Source organism: Heterodontus francisci, chromosome 9, assembly GCF_036365525.1.
Source record: "Heterodontus francisci isolate sHetFra1 chromosome 9, sHetFra1.hap1, whole genome shotgun sequence".
Lineage (NCBI taxonomy): Eukaryota > Metazoa > Chordata > Chondrichthyes > Heterodontiformes > Heterodontidae > Heterodontus > Heterodontus francisci.
Window position 1 is genome coordinate 59,162,293 of NC_090379.1, and position 18,360 is coordinate 59,180,652.

Below are 18,360 nucleotides of genomic sequence, written 5' to 3' on the forward strand. Positions count from 1 at the left end.
GACCCCGTCAGGGGAAGGGGCTGCCACTGGAATAAGTGTCCTGTTCTTTGTGCGGCGTCTAACTGTCCCTCTTTCCACCTGTCAGAGAAATGGGCCCATAACACGAGGAAGACATAGAAGACCAGTGGTGGGATCCCTGATGATGTCGGCAGAGGAAGCATTTCTGGAGCTAGCCCGGGTCCAGGGCGGCCGAGCAATCACGAACGGTGAGACTGGAGAATCCGCACATGAGAGTGAGGAGACATTGTGTTCACGTGTCCCCCAACACACTTCTGGAGATCCACATTACACTTAGTTGGCATGAGGATATCTGAACAACTTAACCCACAAGTGTTTGTGTTATCTCATGCAGGTTATGGCACTTCAGAGGCAAGCTCCACCACTGGAACAGGGGGCCTGCCATCGACCTCTGAGGAGGAGGGGGTGGAGGAACAGGCAGAGGATGCACCGTCACATCATTCCCCTGCACCCTCCTCCAGCGCAGATACTCTCACGTTGGTGGGTTTGCGCTCGGGCTCAGATTCAGTGTCACAAGCTGGTGAGAGCACCAGACACATGCTTGAGCAGCTGACAGAGGCTGTGACTGCTGGCGCCACTGACAGTGGGTGGCCAGTTCATGCTGAGCCCAGGCTGATGACGACCTTCTGGTGTCAGCAGCACAGAACATGGCGGAGCTACAGACAGAGGTGAGGCAACATCTAGTGGAGATGCCAGAGACCATGCGCAGTCATGAGCAGAAGTTGGAGCTTCCTTCATCGAGAGGTTGGCAACCCTCATGAAGAGCCAGATCCCACAGATGTGCGCAGACCTGCATACCATCGCCTTGGCCATAAGTTCAATGCAGCAGGGGCAAGGGGAGAGAGGGACTACGTGCCTGGGGTCTCCGACAGGTGCTCATCTATCTCAGGTTAGCAGGGCGCTGCAAGTGAGGCTGGAAAGGGAGGAAGAGATTCTGCCGTCCATATCTGGGGGCTCCCCTCAGAACACTCCAAGTGTGGACAGCGGCTCCTCAGCCCGTCCACCAGTGAGCCCAGCTCCAGTAGCCATGATGACTGAGGAAGCTCCTGCACCTTTGCAGGAAACTCTCAGGCAGCCGGGGCCGTCCAGGATCAGGCAGCTAGAGGACACCTGCCAAAGACATCCTAGGCCAAGGGTCAGCCTGATCAGTAACCTGCCTCCACCTCAGTTGCCAGCGCAGGGGTTTCACCACATAGAGGCACACAAAAACGTATAAAGAAGAGCACCTAGATGCACTTAGTTTCACGGGTGTAATAATTGTGGCCTTCTCATTGGTTGAGCCAATTGTTTGAATAAATGGAGTTCAAAATCATTGCTGTAAATGGTTCATGCTTTCACTGCTGCCTTGTCAGATGAAACCTACACCCTTGCTCCCTCAATGGGCTGCCAATATAGGTGGTAGGTGCAGGCCGCGTGTGGTCAGCATCTCAGAATATGTCAGAGCAGGTGGTGAACCTGGAGTGAACAGGCAGAGTACAGTGAGCTGAAGCTTTATTGAGTTCACTTTGAGATGGCATCGAGTATGTATGAGATTGTCCCGTGCCTCCCTCGCGCATCCTTCAATGGCTCTGACCTCTGGTGTAAGGGAGTCAAGATCCAGTGCTGCCTGCTGAGCAGCTCCTTCACATTCTCCCCATCAGGTGAAGACCAACGATCACTCATGTCCTCTTCATGCAAGCCCTCCCCCCTCTTTTGTGCTAGATTGCGCAGAGCACAGCAGACCACCACGGTATGCAAGACCCTCACTGGGGCAGACTGCAGGGCTCCACCGGATCAATCGAGGCACTAGAATCCTATCTTCAGCAGCCAAATGGCCTGCGAGATGGTCGCTTGGATGGAACCATGACAGATGTTGTACTTCTCCCCTCTTGCAGTCAAGGGTTTCTCACAGCCGTCAGTAGCCATGATCAATGGGTAGCCCTTGTCCCTGAGAATCCATCCCTGAAGGCAAGTGGGCGGCCTGAAAAGCTGTGGCACCTGGGACTGTCGAAGTATGTAAGCATTGTGGCTGTTTCCCGGTAAGCGGGCACACACCTGTAGGAAACACTTCCGGTTGTAGCAGATCAGTTGGATGTTGATGGAATAGAAGGCCTTCCGGTTAATGAAGGTGGCTGGCTGGTCCGTAGGAACATTGATGGCCACATGTTTGCAGTCGATTAATCTTTGCACCTGGGGGAATCCAGTGATGCCAATGGCCTCTCGATCTGACTTGTCCTGGCTCTCCCTCCCTCTGAGCCTGCGCAGCACGGCATGGGAGTCCACAAAGACTGGGTGTATGAGATCCATGCCAGCTGATCTCTGCCTGTCCCATGCACTGTCCTTGGAGAGACAATCTTGCCTTGCAACCTTCCCATTATTACTCCCTTCTGAAGATGCGCTAATATTCCTCAGCACTCACCCTGACAGAGATCCCAGCACCCGAATCTGCACCCACCCTTGCACCTGAATCTGCACCAACCTTTGCAGAGAGCCCAGCACTGCAGGCTGACAATAGCCTCTGCTCCTCACATTTCCCGATCCACGCTTCACCATGGCCGCCTGCGGTTCCCCAGCCATTTAAAGGTGGCAGCACTGAGGTGAAGCCTCAACGGCTGGGGATCTGAAGACACGTGATCTCCGTGCACCATTGACTAAATTTGAAACCTTCCATAAAATTGGTTTAATTCAGGGCAAATGCATTCTAAATAGTTATTCACTAATTCCAATTGTAGACCTGCCACTTCATGGCAGCAACGCCGCCTTGGAGCTTTCCTGAACCCATGTCACCACATTGGGTTTCCGGGTGAGCGGGTCCACCCGAATTATTCAGCCCCCAATGCCTCCACACCTGCTCCTGCTGGCCCGATAAAATTCAGCCCATTGAAAGTATTTGATATTATAGATCATAAAATACTCGCGACTTTAAGTTTGTAATATGGCAATATGTGATTTAACTCTTGCTTTACTTGTTGGTTTTAATAGACAGTATTGTCTGGATTTGTAGTTATGTATAATTACATAGTAATTACAACATGGCCATTTGGCCCAAACATTTGCCTGATATTTACTCAGGGCCAGGAAAAGAGTGTGAGTGCGGGGACGATTTTCAGATGGGAAATCCAGATGTAAGGATTTCTTGGAGATGCTGGTGAAACTAATTTTTTTAACAGTCGGGGTCAAAAGTGCAGTTGGGTCGGAAATGGTAAAGCACGGGGTGGAGTGGAGTGGAGGCTACAGACATCATGGGGAGTGCCAGGGTAAATCAGCCATCGCGGGGGCCTGATCGCATGCAAGTAGGTTTGTTGACGCCTGGGGGAAACGTTCCTGCTCCTTCTGACCCACAAGCAGTGCAATAAATACACTTACTTTATGGATCAGGCCCTTCTCGCCTCCTTTTACATGCTGGGATTCCTGTGGCCCAGGAATCCTGGCCTTCATGTGTTAAATATAAAAATTTAGTTAAAATGGGAATGCACAGCCTCCTAAAAATTTTAGTGACTACCTGCGTTCTGAAAGCAGATTGGTCGTCCGCACCCTGACCTGCCTTCATTAAAACCAAAAGTAGGCTGGTTGGGATTGAGTTTGAGAATTTTAACATTTTTAACTTTTCACTTACCAATCCTTGGGGATTAAAATTCCCCCTTCTATGTTACTATTTATCCTGCATCTGAGCAATAGTCCAAATCTCTTGTGCTCTGTCAGTGCTCATATCCTTTTATTCCCTTTTCTTTCACCCGCCTATCTAATTACCTGGAGGTGCCCGGCGCCTCTAATTGGATGGCGAGCTCACCTCCTGCCCAATTAGGGCATTTGCATTCCAAGATCGCGTCGCAAGAGCAACATTGCTGAAGCACGGGGTTGGGACCCTGAAATGCTCCGGGTGTCAGGTTCCTGACTCCGGAATAAAAATCCAGCCTACAGACTCTGCTTCAATCATTAACTTCAATTCCACCTGCTCAGTGGTATTTCGTAATTATTTCTAGGTTCTCTTTTCTCTATTTTTGTAAAATGAAAGCAAAAGACTGCAAATGCTAAAAATCTCAATCAAAAATTGAAAATGCTAGTAAAAGGCCTCCAGCGGGCACAAATTATTGTTCATTAGTGTAACAGTGCAAATTACCAAGAAGAAATTCACAGTTAGCTCAACTGTTTTTTGATAAAATGTCTCCACTAGCTAATGTTAGCTGGGGGAGGGCCTGTCATGCACTGTGGTGATGTATAAATGCATTTTGTAATGAAGTGTGGGACCTTGGAGTGAATGTCCACAGATCCCTGAAGGTAGCAGGACAGGTCGATAAGGTGGTTAAGAAGGCATATGGAATCCTTTCCTTTATTAGCCGAGATATAGAATATAAGAGCAGGGAGGTTATACTGGAACTGTATAACTCATTGATTAGGCCACAACTTGAGTACTGTGTACATTTCTGGTCACCTCATTACAGAAAGGATGTAATTGCCCTAGAGAGGGTGCAGAGGAGATTTATGAGGATGTTGCCAGGACTGGAAAAGTGCAGCTATGAGGAAAGATTGGATAGGCTGGGGTTGTTCTTCTTTGAACAGAGAAGGCTGAGGGGAGATTTGATTGAAATATACAAAAATTGGAGGGGCTTGGATAGAGTTGATGTGAAGGACCTATTCACCTTAGCAGAGAGGTCATGACTAGGGGGCATAGATTTAAAGTGTTTGGTAGAAAAATTAGAGAGGAGATGAGGAAAATTGTTTTCACCCAGAGGGTGGTAGGGGTCTGGAACACACTGCCTGAAAAGGTAGTTGAGGCAGAAACCCTAAACTCATTCAAAAGAAGTCTGGATATGCACCTTAAGTGCCATAACCTGCAGGGCTACGGACCAAATGCTGGAAGGTGGGATTAGAATGGGTGGATCGTTTTTCAGGTGGTTCTCAGAACTTTCCCATTTATCATGTATTCCTTTGCCTTGTTTGACCTCCCCAAATGCATCACCTCACACTTCTCCAGATTGAATTCCATTTGCCACTTTTCTGCCCATCTGACAGACCTTCAATATCTTCCTGCAGCCTTCAGCTATCCTCATCGCTATCTACCACACGGCCAATCTTTGTGTTCTCTGCAAACTTCTTGATCATGCCCCCTACATTTATGTCAAAATCGTTAATGTATACCACAAAAAACAGGGGGCTCATTACTGAGCCCTGCGAAACACCACTGGAAACAGCCCTCCAGTCACAAAAACACCCATCAACAATTACACTTTGTTTCCTACCACTGAGCCAATTTTGTATCCACCTTGCTGCATTTCACTGGATCTTATGGGGTTTTATTTTTTTAACCAGTCTGCCATGTGGGACCTTGTCAAAAGCCTTGCTAAAATCCATGTAGACCACATCAACTGCACTACCCTCATCTATCTTCCTCCTTACTTCTTCAAAAAATTCGATCAAGTTGGTCAAACACAATCTTCCCTTAACAAATCCATACTGATTATCCTTGATTAAGCTGTGCCTTTCTAAGTGACAGTTTATCCTGTCTCTCAGAATAGATTCCAATAATTTGCCCACTACTGAGGTTAGACTGACTGGCCTGTAATTAGTCGGTCGATCCCTCACTCCCTTTTTAAACAGAGGTACAACGTTAGCAGTTCTCCAATCCTCCGGCATCACACCAGTATCCAGTGAGGACCGGAAAATTATGGTCAGACTTTCTGCTATTTCCTCTCTTGCTTCTTTGAACAGCCTGGGGTACATTCCACCTGGCCTTGGTGATTTATCAACTTTCAAGGATGCTAATCCCATTAATACGTCCTCTCTCCCTATGTTTATCACATCCAATACTTCACACCCCTCTTCCTTAACTACAAAATCTGCATCGTCCCCCTCTTTTGTGAAGATAGATGCAAAGTATTCATTAAGAACAATACCGACATCTTCTGCCCCTACACATAGGTTACCTTTTTGGTCTTTAATGGGCCCTACTCTCTCCTTAGTTATCGTCTTACTCTTAATGTATTGATAAAAGATCTTTGGGTTCACCTTGATTTTGCTTGCCAATATTCTTTCATTCTCTTTGTTTTCCTATTTTCCTTTTTGATTTCACCTCTCCACTTTCTATACTCCTCTCGGTTTTCTGTAGTATTGAGTTCTCGGTATCGGACATGAGCTTTCCTTTTCTGCTTTATCTTACCTGTAAGCTCCTTGACATGGATGGGGCTCTAGATTTGGCCGTCTCCCCTTTTTTCTTTGTGGAAACATGTTTATTCTGAACCCTTTGAATCTCCCCTTTGAATGCCTCCCACTGCTCTGACACTGATTTACCTTCAAGTAGCTGTTTCCAGTCCACTTTTGCTAAATCACTCCTTAGTTTAGTAAAATTGTCCTCACTCCAGTTGAGAACTCTAACTCCTGTTCTATCTTTGTCCTTTTCCATAATTATGTTAAAACTGACTGAATTATGATCACTGCCACCAAAATGCTTTCCCACTGCCACTCCTTCCACCTGCCCAGCTTCATTTCCTTGAACTAAGTCTAAATCTGCACCGTCTCTTGTTGGACTTAGTACATGTTGGCCAAAAAGGTTCTCCTGAATGCACCTCAAGAATTCTGCTCCCTCAATTCCTTTCACACTAAAACTAGCCCAGTTAATATCGGGGTAGTTAAAATCCCCTACTATTACTGCCCTATTGTTCTTGCACTTCTCAGAGATCTGCCTACTCTTCTATCTCTCTCTGACTGCTTGGGAGTCTATAGTACACTCCCAGCAGTGTGATTTCCCCTTTTTTGTTCCTTAGCTTAATCCATATGGCCTCATTTGATGAACCTTCCAACATATCATCCCTTCTCACAGCTGTAATAGTTTCTTTGACCAAAATTGCCACTCCCCCTCCTTTCTTATCCCCCTCCCTATCGCGTCTGAAAACCCTGTAACCAGAAACATTGAGCTGCCATTCCTGTCCCTCCTTAAGCCATGTTTCTGTAATAGCTATGATATCATACTGCCATGTTTCTATCTGTGCCCTCAGCTCATCTGCTTTATTTGCTATAGTCCTTGCATTGAAATAGATATCCTTGAGCACTGCCAAACTATCTTTTTTATTTTCTTTGTTTCCTCTGTCTGCCTTCTATTTTCATTTCTGATTTTGTCCCAACTGAGTCTACCTTCAGGTCCCCATCTCCCTGCCAAACTAGTTTAAACCCTCCCCAACAGCACTAGCAAAATGTCCTTCATGAATCTGTAAAATCTTAGGTGATTGCCAAGTGCTGCTTTCCCCATTTTTAGTGAGCTACAGAGCTGCTGTTCCCCATTGGAGGGCAGGAGCAAAACATACACTCTTTGTGTACCTCCAGCTTTCATTCTCAGGACCAATGCAAAGGTGGGTCCCTTGAACAGTCAAAGGCATAGAATTTATGTTACATGATGCATTCATTAGTAGGATTATTGTATGCCTGCCATTGATGGCTCACTTTCAATGTAAAAATGCATTCTGCTAACAGCAGGCTACACAAGAAAGTATCAAGCATAGATGAGAAGCAGCCTAAAAGAAAGGGAGAAAATCCAGACAGCATGCTGTTCTGAACCTCTTTCACATATCTTGCAAGTGGTCTGTTACATTATTAGAAGAAATATATGCTGCAAATTTTGGTGGGGCTGGTAATAATTCTAAAGTTGGGCATAAATAAATTGCTCACTGGCTCCTTTCTGAAATGACATATCAAGTTTAATATGTAGCAGATTGCAGAATGAGATTTCATCCAGCCCTGATTAGGCAATACAGCAGCTGATTACCAAACACACTGGGCCTCCTGGTGATGCCATTTCACTAACCTGATTTGGTCTGAATCAGTTTTGCTGCATATGCAATGTGAAGAGTTAAATATACTGTAGTGGGTTTAAATCTTAAAATTAAAAGCTCTTGCAATGTCTGATGCACTGGCTAAATTAATATTTTGTATTCTACATTAACCTTCAAATTTGGAATTCAGTTATAACTTAGCTCTTTTTGCTAGTGCATAATGTGTGTACAACAACATTATTTATAAAGCTACAACATTATGTGAATTCATGACCCAGAAACATAGTTCAAATCATTTTCTGCCTACAAGCACTTGGGCTTTCCCTACAGGGAATTTTGCCATTCTTGGCAAGGAAGAGAAAACTAGTTCAAGGAGGGACATCTCCCTTTCCAGTTAAATGTACCCTGGGTTGATGAGGGAGTGACAGTTAGCTGGAACATAAATCAGATCTGTAAATATGACATTCATTATTTTTAACAGAGTGCATTGCCATTTCTTCTGAAGTGATAGTGTGTTTGAACTAATCCTGTGACATTAGTTGTAATCATAAATGCTTGAAAAATGCCCTTCAGCATGTGGTAATTAGGAAATAACCAGACAAGGATAAACTTAAATAAAATATGTTAAAGAAGTACCTTGCTGCGCAAATCTTTTTATCCATTAAATTCAGAGACTCCTCCTTGACTAGTGGTATGATGTCTATTTATAAAAGAAGCACAGCCAATGGCGTAACATGTCAGCAATTAAACCATGAGTGTGCTATGTACATTTGGTCCAACAATTGTATAAATATCATAACACTGAAGACTTATTTTTAACAATGAAAGAGGTGAGAAGTATCAGATCTCTCAATGAATTAAGTACATTTTCAATTGTGTACATTTTAAAAATATAATTTTAATGCTTCTTTGCAGAGCCTGACCTGGCACAGTCCAGGGATGTGGTCCAATATGCACAGTTGCTTTAGTGTTTGGCTCCATGCCATGTCATGATGTTGGTAGAAGAGGAATCCGCTTGTATGAAGTATAAATTGACATTTCCAAAGGATTCTGTGGAATATCTAATGAATCCTTTCATTCATCTTCCCTCAAAAGCTATTTTCTTTCCTTAGGTCTCCTCTTATCCCATGGAGACTATTCTCCACCCCTGGGTGGACATGAGGCCTGCTCCCAGGCCTCTTCCAGTGACACTAAAAGAGTCTGAGGCAATTGAGTCATCAGTTTTCCTCCCCCACCATTGCCAGTGGCAATGTGCCTCACTTCATTCATTCCCTGGTGGTCTACTGAGATCTGCTCTCCTTCTCGATGGTAATCTAGGAGCTTGTGGAGTGGGACATCTCAGTCATGAGACCGGACCTTACCAGTGCATGTGCATACCCAATGCAAGCCAGTTTTCGATACCTTTGGACCATCCAATATCCTCTTTGATGTTTTATACTATTACAGAGGCTTCAGTTGTGGGGCTTCCTAGATAGCTTCCAGAAAGTGAATAAATGTGCTGCCAGGAAGGTCACCGCCAGTCTGAAGCTTGGTGTGGCAACTGATCGCACCTGTGGTAGCAGTGAGGAAGCTACAGTGGACCTCAACATTTATGGGCTAATTAATGATGATTGCTATTCAGTTATCCTGGTGGAAATGATTGGTGTTTGAAATGTCAGGTAAGGATAGGATTATACTTGGCTGTAAAACCTCCTACAATCAAGTAGCGTGCCAACACTCACATTCTATACTCACATATGAAGAATGACCAGTTGGGTGAGATAGATACTCCATGAGGATGATGAAGTTCAGGTCAGGAGGGATGAATATTTTTTAAAAGAAGGCACTGAGCATCTTCCATACTCACCCCTAGCCATCATTTAAGTGTGAGCCTTAACAGCGACTTTTCAGATCAGCGAAAATTGAATCAATCATGTTAACTTGCTGATTTTAAACTGAAGCTGATGCTACTGAGCTGCCAGCCCTCTGATTGGCCAGTAGCTCTGGGAGGTGGGATTCACTATGGCGCCGTGCAGTTAATTGCCCAAGTGCCATTAAATAGAGCTGGGCAGGCCTCCAAAGGGCTGAGGTGGGGTTCTCCTCACTTCTTATGCCTGGCGTCAGGACCACCGCCGCCTCCATAAAATTGAGCCCAAAATGTGTCTGTCACGCTCTGTCTGTCTCTCTGTCTGCCTCTCTATCTCTCTGGGTGGTCCCTCCTCTTTGTATGAGAGCCTGTAAAACCCTTTCGCCGTAAAGAACTAACTGTTCAAACCAAAAGTGGGAGAGTTGGGGCTAAGTTTGAGAATTTAAATTTAATTTTTACCTTCTAACCTGCACCCAACTCCCTATTCTTGGGGGTTAAAATTCCCCCCAAAGTGTTAGAAAGGTGAAAAATAACTATGAATTTCCGTTATTATTTTAAGCACAGCATGAACTGACTGTTGCAAACAAAACTTCACCACCTTCCAACTAAATTGAAAATGAAATGGATGCAGCCCCTATCTAAACATTTTCACCTAATTGAATACTTTTTTTTTTCTAACCCCTTTTTTTCCAAGGTGGCCTTTATACCTCAGGCCCCTTTTATATATTTTATGTCGAGGGGGCCTTTATTCCTCAGACCCCTCCTAATTGAATACCTTGTTGTTCTGGTCATGAGATTCCCAGAATGTCAAGATAAGCAGAACCATCCATGTGGCAGAGTAGGCAACCGACCACCATTTAGTACACTCCAAAATGGGTTGTCACAAGACCAAAACATTGAATCAAACAAAACTGCCCCAAAAGTTACAAGTTTAACATTTTAACCACAATGAAACTTCTCAGATAAATCTTGAATACTGCAATCTCACTAAACAATGTCAACATTAATTATGGTTCTTCAAGAAATGTGTTTATTCTTCAGCGCTCAGTATGTGCAAAGAAATGTCTCAGCGCCCTGAACAGGGCAGTGGGCACTAATTGGACACTGGGGAAGGAGGTAGAAGATGGGCTCCACGTTGAGCAATACACCAAAACCTTCTTTGAATGTCCTGATATTTGTATTCTTGGTCTGCAAAATTGTAATCTTATCCCCTTGAGAAATACAAATGGCAACTCAATCATATCTTGCATGTGGGCATTATACTTCACTGGAAAGAACATTCCACTGACTCTAGCATAGTATTAGAACTGGAGATGAAATAGAAATACAATAGAAAAGCTCAAACAAGCATCAGTGAGATAAAACTTTGATGCTTCACTTGCTGTTGTCACAATGTGCACAGTCAATTTAAGGATAAATAAGAATATTAAAGGCAATAAGGAAACAGCATGCAAATAGGATTAAAGTAGAAAGCTAACAATAGTAAAGCCAAAGCCACCATGGGCTGAATGACCACTTCCTGTGCTGCAATTTCTGTGATTTTTCTGATTAAAATGAAAAGTGGTAAAGTGCCCAATATGAGTGTACAAAAATGATAACTTGCTGCATATCTATTGCAATTCTTCCAACGGGTTTGGGACAAAGAAATCTGTTGTAAGTGATCTCAGGGCCTTATTATTCAATACCCATTATTAATGAAAGGGAGAAAATTTTCATTGTAGCTTATGGTGTGGTGTCTTTCACCTGGTCACCAGAATTAAATTACACTACCTAACTTATAGCAAGCTTTGTGCATAGCGCATTACTCAAAGAACAATGCTTTGTTTTGTGCAACCCACAGGACAATCGATGCCATTTCACAGCCCAGCAAATATAGAAGTCCCTGGAACATTCATTGACATCACAAAGACCTTTGGCACAGTTACCAGAGAAGGACTATAGAAGCTGCTGAGTAAGTTTGTCCCAGTAAGATCATTAACATAATCAGTTAACCACAAGGTTTGATGGACTCAGAAATTGCTGATGACAATGCATTTAGTGTGTTCCCCTACCACAAATGGTGTAATTCAAGGTTGCATTTTTATCCTGAGCCTGCTTGGGTTGTTTAGCACAGCTATGCTGGATAATGCCACAATGGATTTGTGCAGGAAATTTATAGACAATGATGGACGGATGGGAACAACCTGAGCATATTAAGAGCCAAAACTAAGATAAAGTAAAAAGGTTTTATAAAGCTTACCTATAGTATATTATTGATCACATTGCTTGTCACAAATTGGCCATCAGTTTACACAAGACGACACGGAGTCAGATTTATATAAAAATCAAAGCGCAAAATACCACAGATAATTTTACATACCGAAGAAGGGTCACTGACCCGAAACGTTAACTCTGCTTCTCTTTTCACAGATGCTGCCAGACCTGCTGAGTGGTTCCAGCATTTCTTGTTTTTATTTCAGATTTCCAGCATCCGCAGTATTTTGCTTTTATTTTACATACCTAGGCAGCCAAACCTGTCATGATGTACACTTGGACCAGAAAGTCAAAAAAAATTGCAGCATACAGCATTATTGTATTTGGAAACAATGCAGGCTGAAACTGAGGACAACAACGCACAGCTTGAAGTACAGTTGTGTTCAATTCAATTATATATGGACACAACATTTGGACTTTTTATCATTAGCCACATGAACATAAGAACATAAGAAATAGGAGCAGAAGTAGGCCATTCAGCCCTTCGAGCCTGCTCTGTCATTCAATGAGATCATGACTGATCTTCTACTTCAACACCATTTTCCTGTACTATCCCTGTAACCCTTGATGTTTTTAATATGTAGAAATCTATCAATCTCAGTCTTGAACATATTCAACGACTGAGCCTCCACAGCCCTCTGGGGCAGAGAATTCCAAAGATTCACCACCCTCTGAGTGAAGAAATGCCTCCTCATCTCAGTCCTAAATGGCCTGCCTCTTATTCTGAGACTGTGTCCCTCTATGGCAAGTATATCCTTCCTTCGATAAGGAGACCAAAACTGCACACAATGAAATGGATGGAAAGGTTCCGCCAAAGACATAAAAGATGTTTCATGAGAAATGGTCAGTGACGAACATTACTATGCAATGGCACATGAATATGATTACATTTAAAGTCATAGGAATGCAAGCATAATCCTGGTGGGTCAGGCACACCTATTTGTTAGATAAACAGCTGTATGTTACAGCCAGCTGATGACAGGAATTCATCCAGAAACTTAGTCACACATCTTGGAAATCTGATGTGAAGTTCAAAGCCACATAATAGTTAACAGATTATCAGCAGCAGCAGAAATATCAACCAGCAATGTTAGGCAAATGGACATGGAATGTGGTACATGAGACTATTAATTTTCATGGTGCATTTGTCTATGGAGCCATATTCGCAAATGTCACTGACTTGACCATTTCCTCTGTGCGTGTGTGTGTGACCACCTTTGTTTTGATATGACTTAGGAATATTGTAGTCACTTTTATACTTTTTCATAGGTTCAATGCCAAGTCATTTGTGACTGTTGGATACAGTGGGCTGAACTTTGCCACAGAGGTGGGAAACAGGAGCCTGGTCTGTTTTTGGGTCAGAAATGCACCTCCAGGTGAGAATCTGATTAAAGTTAAGATTTTCATGGGAATGGGGGCAGGGGTGGGTGAGGTAAATGTTTAATTGATATGGAGATGGGTTTCCTGTCCACGTAGAGCCAGTGGGGCCTGTAATGGAGGTGGGCCAGATCAAGTGTGGGCCTCATTTAGACACCCCACGGCAGCCATCACTGAGGCTACTGGTTGTCCTGAGGGAGAGATCTGTGTTTTGTGCCAAAGCCTTCCCCAGAACCAGAGGGAATTGAGATGTCACATGGGAGCCGGAGGCCTGGCACCCGCAGTAGGGCTGCCGCTCCCTTCATCGATGCTGACCTGGATCAAATGCTAGAGATCATGAGGGAGAGGAGGGAGGTCCTGTTCCTGGAGAGTGGTAAGAGGAGGCCACCTCGTTGTTCAGCAGGGGCGTCTCTCTGTTGAGCGTCATCTCCCTCCACCTCCAATTCCTCCTCCTCTCTTAACTCCTGCTCCTCCTCCTCCCCCGATGAGCTGTCTCCTTCCAGGGCCTTACCGTCCTCGAGGTCCACACTTCTGTGGAGGGCCATGTAATGGAGAGTACAGCAGACCACCACAATGATCGAGACCCTTGCAGGAGGGCATTACAGGGCACCACCCGACCAGTCCAGGCACTGAATTGCATCTTCAGAAGCCTGATGGCCAACTCAACGGTTGTCCTTCTGCGTAGGTGGCATTGGTTGTATCGCCTCTGTGCCTCTGTCCGGGCTTCGTAGGGGGGTCAGGAACCAAGTCTTCAAAGGATTTCCCTTGTCTCCTAGGATCTATCCACGCACTTTGTGGGTTGGAGTGAAGATCAGAGGCAGCCTGAACTGGTGGAGGATGAAGGAGTCATGGTAGCAGCCAGGAAAGTGAGTGCACACATGGAGGAAGCTCTTGTTGTGGTCACAGACCAGTTGTATGTTGAGGGAGTGGAAGCCCTTTCTGTTGATGGATCTCACTGCCTATCACTGGGTGCCTTGATGGTCACATGGGTGCAATCGATGCCCTGCATCGGGGGAATCCAGCGATGGAGGTGAAACCCAATGCCCTCTGTCTCTGCAAGGCCCGTTGTTAAATGAATTTGCTGTCTAACTCTGGCAAATAGGGCATCAGTGACCAGCGAGATGCAGTGGTGTGCAGCCACTTGTGAGATGCCACAAAGGTCCGAAGCTGATCCTTGGAAGGAGCCAGAAGCGAAAAAGTTCAAGGTCACAGTGACTTTGACAGCCTTTGACAGGGCATGTCAACCAGTGTTGCGAGGTGTGAAGTCTTTGATGATGAAGGCACAGATGTCTGTGACCATCTGCCTGGTTGTAGCCTCCTGCGGCACTGGTTCTCCATCATCTCCAGCTAGCTCTGTCTTCAGCAGTCAATCCTGTATTGACAGTTTGGTCTCCATTGCCTTTCTGCCCTTCTTTCCTCTCCTGTGCCCCTCCTGATGCCTGGAGTTCTGCCCTTCCTTTTAAGGCTGTTTCCCTTCATCGCCACTGGGCCCAAAATCTGACAGTTGTGCCTCCATTGCCAGCTGAAACCTTCCTTCTGGGCAGGTGGCTGCCCAATTGTCTTTTGCAGCCTTGCGCCCTGCTGTTCTGCCCCTGTGATGCCAGGGGGCACTAACCCTGTTCAAAGCCTGGGTGCTGAGTGCCCACTCTCCCTGACACCTGTGCAGCACTGAGGGCACCTCCTTACCAAGTGCCCAGTTCCCCTTTAGCCCTGTTGACCCTCTTGTGGGGTTGGGGTCATGCCCTGGGACAGCCATGACTGGCTCCCCACTGTGTACCCACCTTCCCTTAGCTGTTCAGAAACGAACAGCTTCTGAAACCCATTCGCCCCTGTAAATATTGCACCCTCTCCCTTCAACAAGCTCAAAACAAGCTTTTTAACAAGTTCAATTGGTCTCAATGGGGAGGACAGCGGAATTCCTGTCCGGCCCTGGTGGTTATAGCCGGGGTCAGCACCTTGAAGTTGAAATGCTGCTCAGCGCAGTATTTTCAGGGCCCCCATGTCACGATTCCAGTCTTTGGGGGACCCTGAAAATTCAGCCCAGTATGTCTGAGTTCTTACTGAAATAATTATATTGAGTCATGGATGTATCTTAAAAGGCAGTTTACTGCATAAATGACCTTCACAATTCAGTGAGCACATTATGATGAAGCTAGAAAAGAATTGTTTCATAATGTTATTCATAAAATCTGGTCACTTGCCAATGTTCACATGATGACATTGAAGTAGATTATAATCCTAGTCCCTTTTTGGGACCATCCTGGGTCAGGTGTACTCCCCAGATGATCATTCTCACTTAAGGTTGAGAAAGACGGATCTCACAGACACTTGAATGAGTCTGAAGAATTGATCTAACTCTCCCCAATGGAAAGGAACCAGCTGAGAATATTACTGTCCTCCAGGTAGCCTTTTTAACAAGTTTAAGCCAGATTATAGTAACCCGGATATTATAAGGGTCCGGGCATCTATCCTCAATAATGTACCTCCCCAGTGAAGAGTGTACGGAGATGGGTTCTCGAGTTTGCAATACAGAAGACTATAGGAGACATTATATTTTCTAAATTGTATAACAGTTTATTAGAGAACCAAACATTCAATTCATATGTGATGGGAAGTCAATCACAACATTAATAGTTCTAGGAAAAGAAAGAAAGTATAATCTTATTTCTAGTAGGGAATTCAAGTTTTAAGTCTAAATATCGTTACAGTAAAATATTTAAGATATCCATCAATATTTAAAACAGCATTTACCTTAAATCCCTGAGTAGAAAGCTACAGAGTTTCGTGAGATACCTCTATCCCGATTAAGAGGAGAACTATCATCGCCGCAGTAGCAGAACCTTTACCGTGAGAAACACTGGAGTGAATCCAACGAATCTAAAGATGCACTTTGTAGTTCCAATATTTATATTGTTTCTAAGCTGTGTAATGAGTTTTTTTTTTACATATGGGGGTGCTATCTCTCATGCAAGTAGGTTCATCCTCATCTATTTCCCAAATAAGGCTGTATAACTGTTAAGATTCACCTTCTTTGATTTCTAAGAAAGGCTAGGCCAACAGTAAGGTGAGAGCCTCTCATGGTGGTCAGTTTCCTTCGTCACCTAACTGTGTTTCAAGATTATAATTCAGTTTCTTGGGTTTGATCAGTTTTATCAAAATTTCAGTTGACTGTGATTTAGGGCAGTCCGCATAAGGCCATCTTATCAATTATAACATATAGTAGCCGATGTGATTGTTTACGAACTGTGTTATCAATGTGTTACTGTGTGATGAGGTGCGTGACTTTTTAGGCGTGAATCCCTTTTATCAGAAGCTGTCTCCATGCTCTAAGATGAGGCAAGCCCTTCACCACAGAGGCATGGCTATGAACTTCTTTTAACCTTTTAGGAAGATGAAACCTGCTTTCAAATTTTTAATCCCTAATTCATTGGAAATCTTTTAAACTTATAACCCTTTTTTATGGATGGATTCCTTCACAACATCTCATTGCCTTCATGGTCTTTGATGTACAGAACTGGATGATACCTATTAGTCATGTTTGTGGCTGTTACTGTTTCTACCTGTGAGATTTCTGAAAGTGAACAAGCTTGTTTTGACAGTGCAAGCTACAATTCTGCTGCTCAATACCCGTTGTCAATGGGCCAACATTGTCATGTGCTGACATGTTATCAGCATCCTAACTGTGATATTTGTCTACATTTTCTTTCTGCCATTCTAAATGGATAGCTCAATATTTGAGCCTAGTACAGCATTGACTCGGAAAAAATGTTGAGGAATCTATTACTTCATTAAAGATGATTAAATATAAAACATGATTAAATATATAATTCCAGGATTTTCTTTTTAATTCATTTTATGGGATGTGGGTGTCACTGGCAAGGCCAGCATTTGTTGCCCATCCCTAATTGCCCTTGAGAAGGTGTTGGTGAACTGCCTTCTTGAACCGCTGCAGTCCATCTGGTGTGGGTACATCCACAGTGCTGTTGGGGTGGAAGTTCCAGCATTTTGATCCAGTGACAATGAAGGAAAACTGATATATTTCAGGATAGCATATGTCTTGGAGGGGAACTTGCATATGGTGGTGTTCCCATACGTTTGCTGCCCTTGTCCTTCCAGTTGGTAGAGGTCGTGGATTTGGAAGGTGCTGTCGAAGGAGGTTTGGTGAGTTGCTGTAGTGCATCTTGTATATGGTACACACTGCTGCCACCATGCATTACTGGTGGAGGGAGTGAATGTTAAAGGTGGTGGATGGGGTGCTGATCAAGCAGGCTGTTTTGTCCTCAATGGCATCAAGCTTCCTGAGTGTCATTGGAGCCACACTCATCCAGGCAAGTGGAAAGTAGTCCATCACACTCCTGACTTGTGCCTTGTAGATGGTGGTCAGGCTTTAGGGAGTCAGGAGGTGAGTTATTTGCCATAGATTTCCCAGCCCCTGACCTGCTCTTGTAGCCGCTATGTTTATGTGGCTGGTTCAGTTAAGTTTCTAGTCAATGGTAACCCCCAGGATGTTGATAGTGGAGGATTCAGTGATGGTAATGCCATTGAATGTCAAAGGGAGATGGTTAAATCCCCTCTTGTTTGAAATGGTCATTGTCTGGCACTTGTGCGGCGCAAATGTAACTTACCACTTATCCACCCAAGTCTGAATATTGTCCAGGAATTACTGCATGTGGTCATGGACTGCTTCAGCACCTGAGGAGTTGCAAATGGTGCAGAACATTGTACAATCTTCAGTGAACATCCCCACTTCTGGCATGGACAGAAGATGATTGATGAAGCAGCTGAAGATGGTTGGGCTTAGGACACTAGCCTGAGGAACTCATGCAGTGTTGTTCTGGGGCTGAGGTGACTGACCTCCAACAATCACAACCATCTTCCTTTGTGCTAGGTATGACTCCAGCCAGTGGAGAGTTTTTCCCCGATTCCCATTGACTTCAATTTGGCCACACTCGGTCAAATGCTGCCTTGATATCAAGGGCAATTACTCTCACCTCAGCTCTTTTGTGCATGTTTGGACCAAGACTGTAATGAGGTCAGGAGCTGAGTGACCCTGGCAGAACCCAAACCAAGATTCAGTGAGCAAGTTGTTGCTGTTTAAGTGACGCTTGATAGCACTGTTGACGA

The 18,360-nt window shown here is 44.4% G+C and overlaps 1 protein-coding gene across 2 annotated transcripts in view; it reads left to right on the forward strand.

Annotated features, from left to right (window-relative positions):
• LOC137373803 (E3 ubiquitin-protein ligase pellino homolog 2) overlaps positions 1 to 18,360 on the forward strand; it is a 416,880-nt gene that overhangs the window by 384,482 nt on the left and 14,038 nt on the right. The window contains exons 8-10 of one of the 2 annotated variants that reach the window (XR_010975700.1): positions 11,447 to 11,557; positions 13,129 to 13,235; positions 14,013 to 14,102. The gene's annotated coding sequence lies outside the window, so the exon portion shown is untranslated. The remainder of the gene's footprint in view (positions 1 to 11,446; positions 11,558 to 13,128; positions 13,236 to 14,012; positions 14,103 to 18,360) is intronic. The other variant, XR_010975701.1, reaches the window with a different exon arrangement.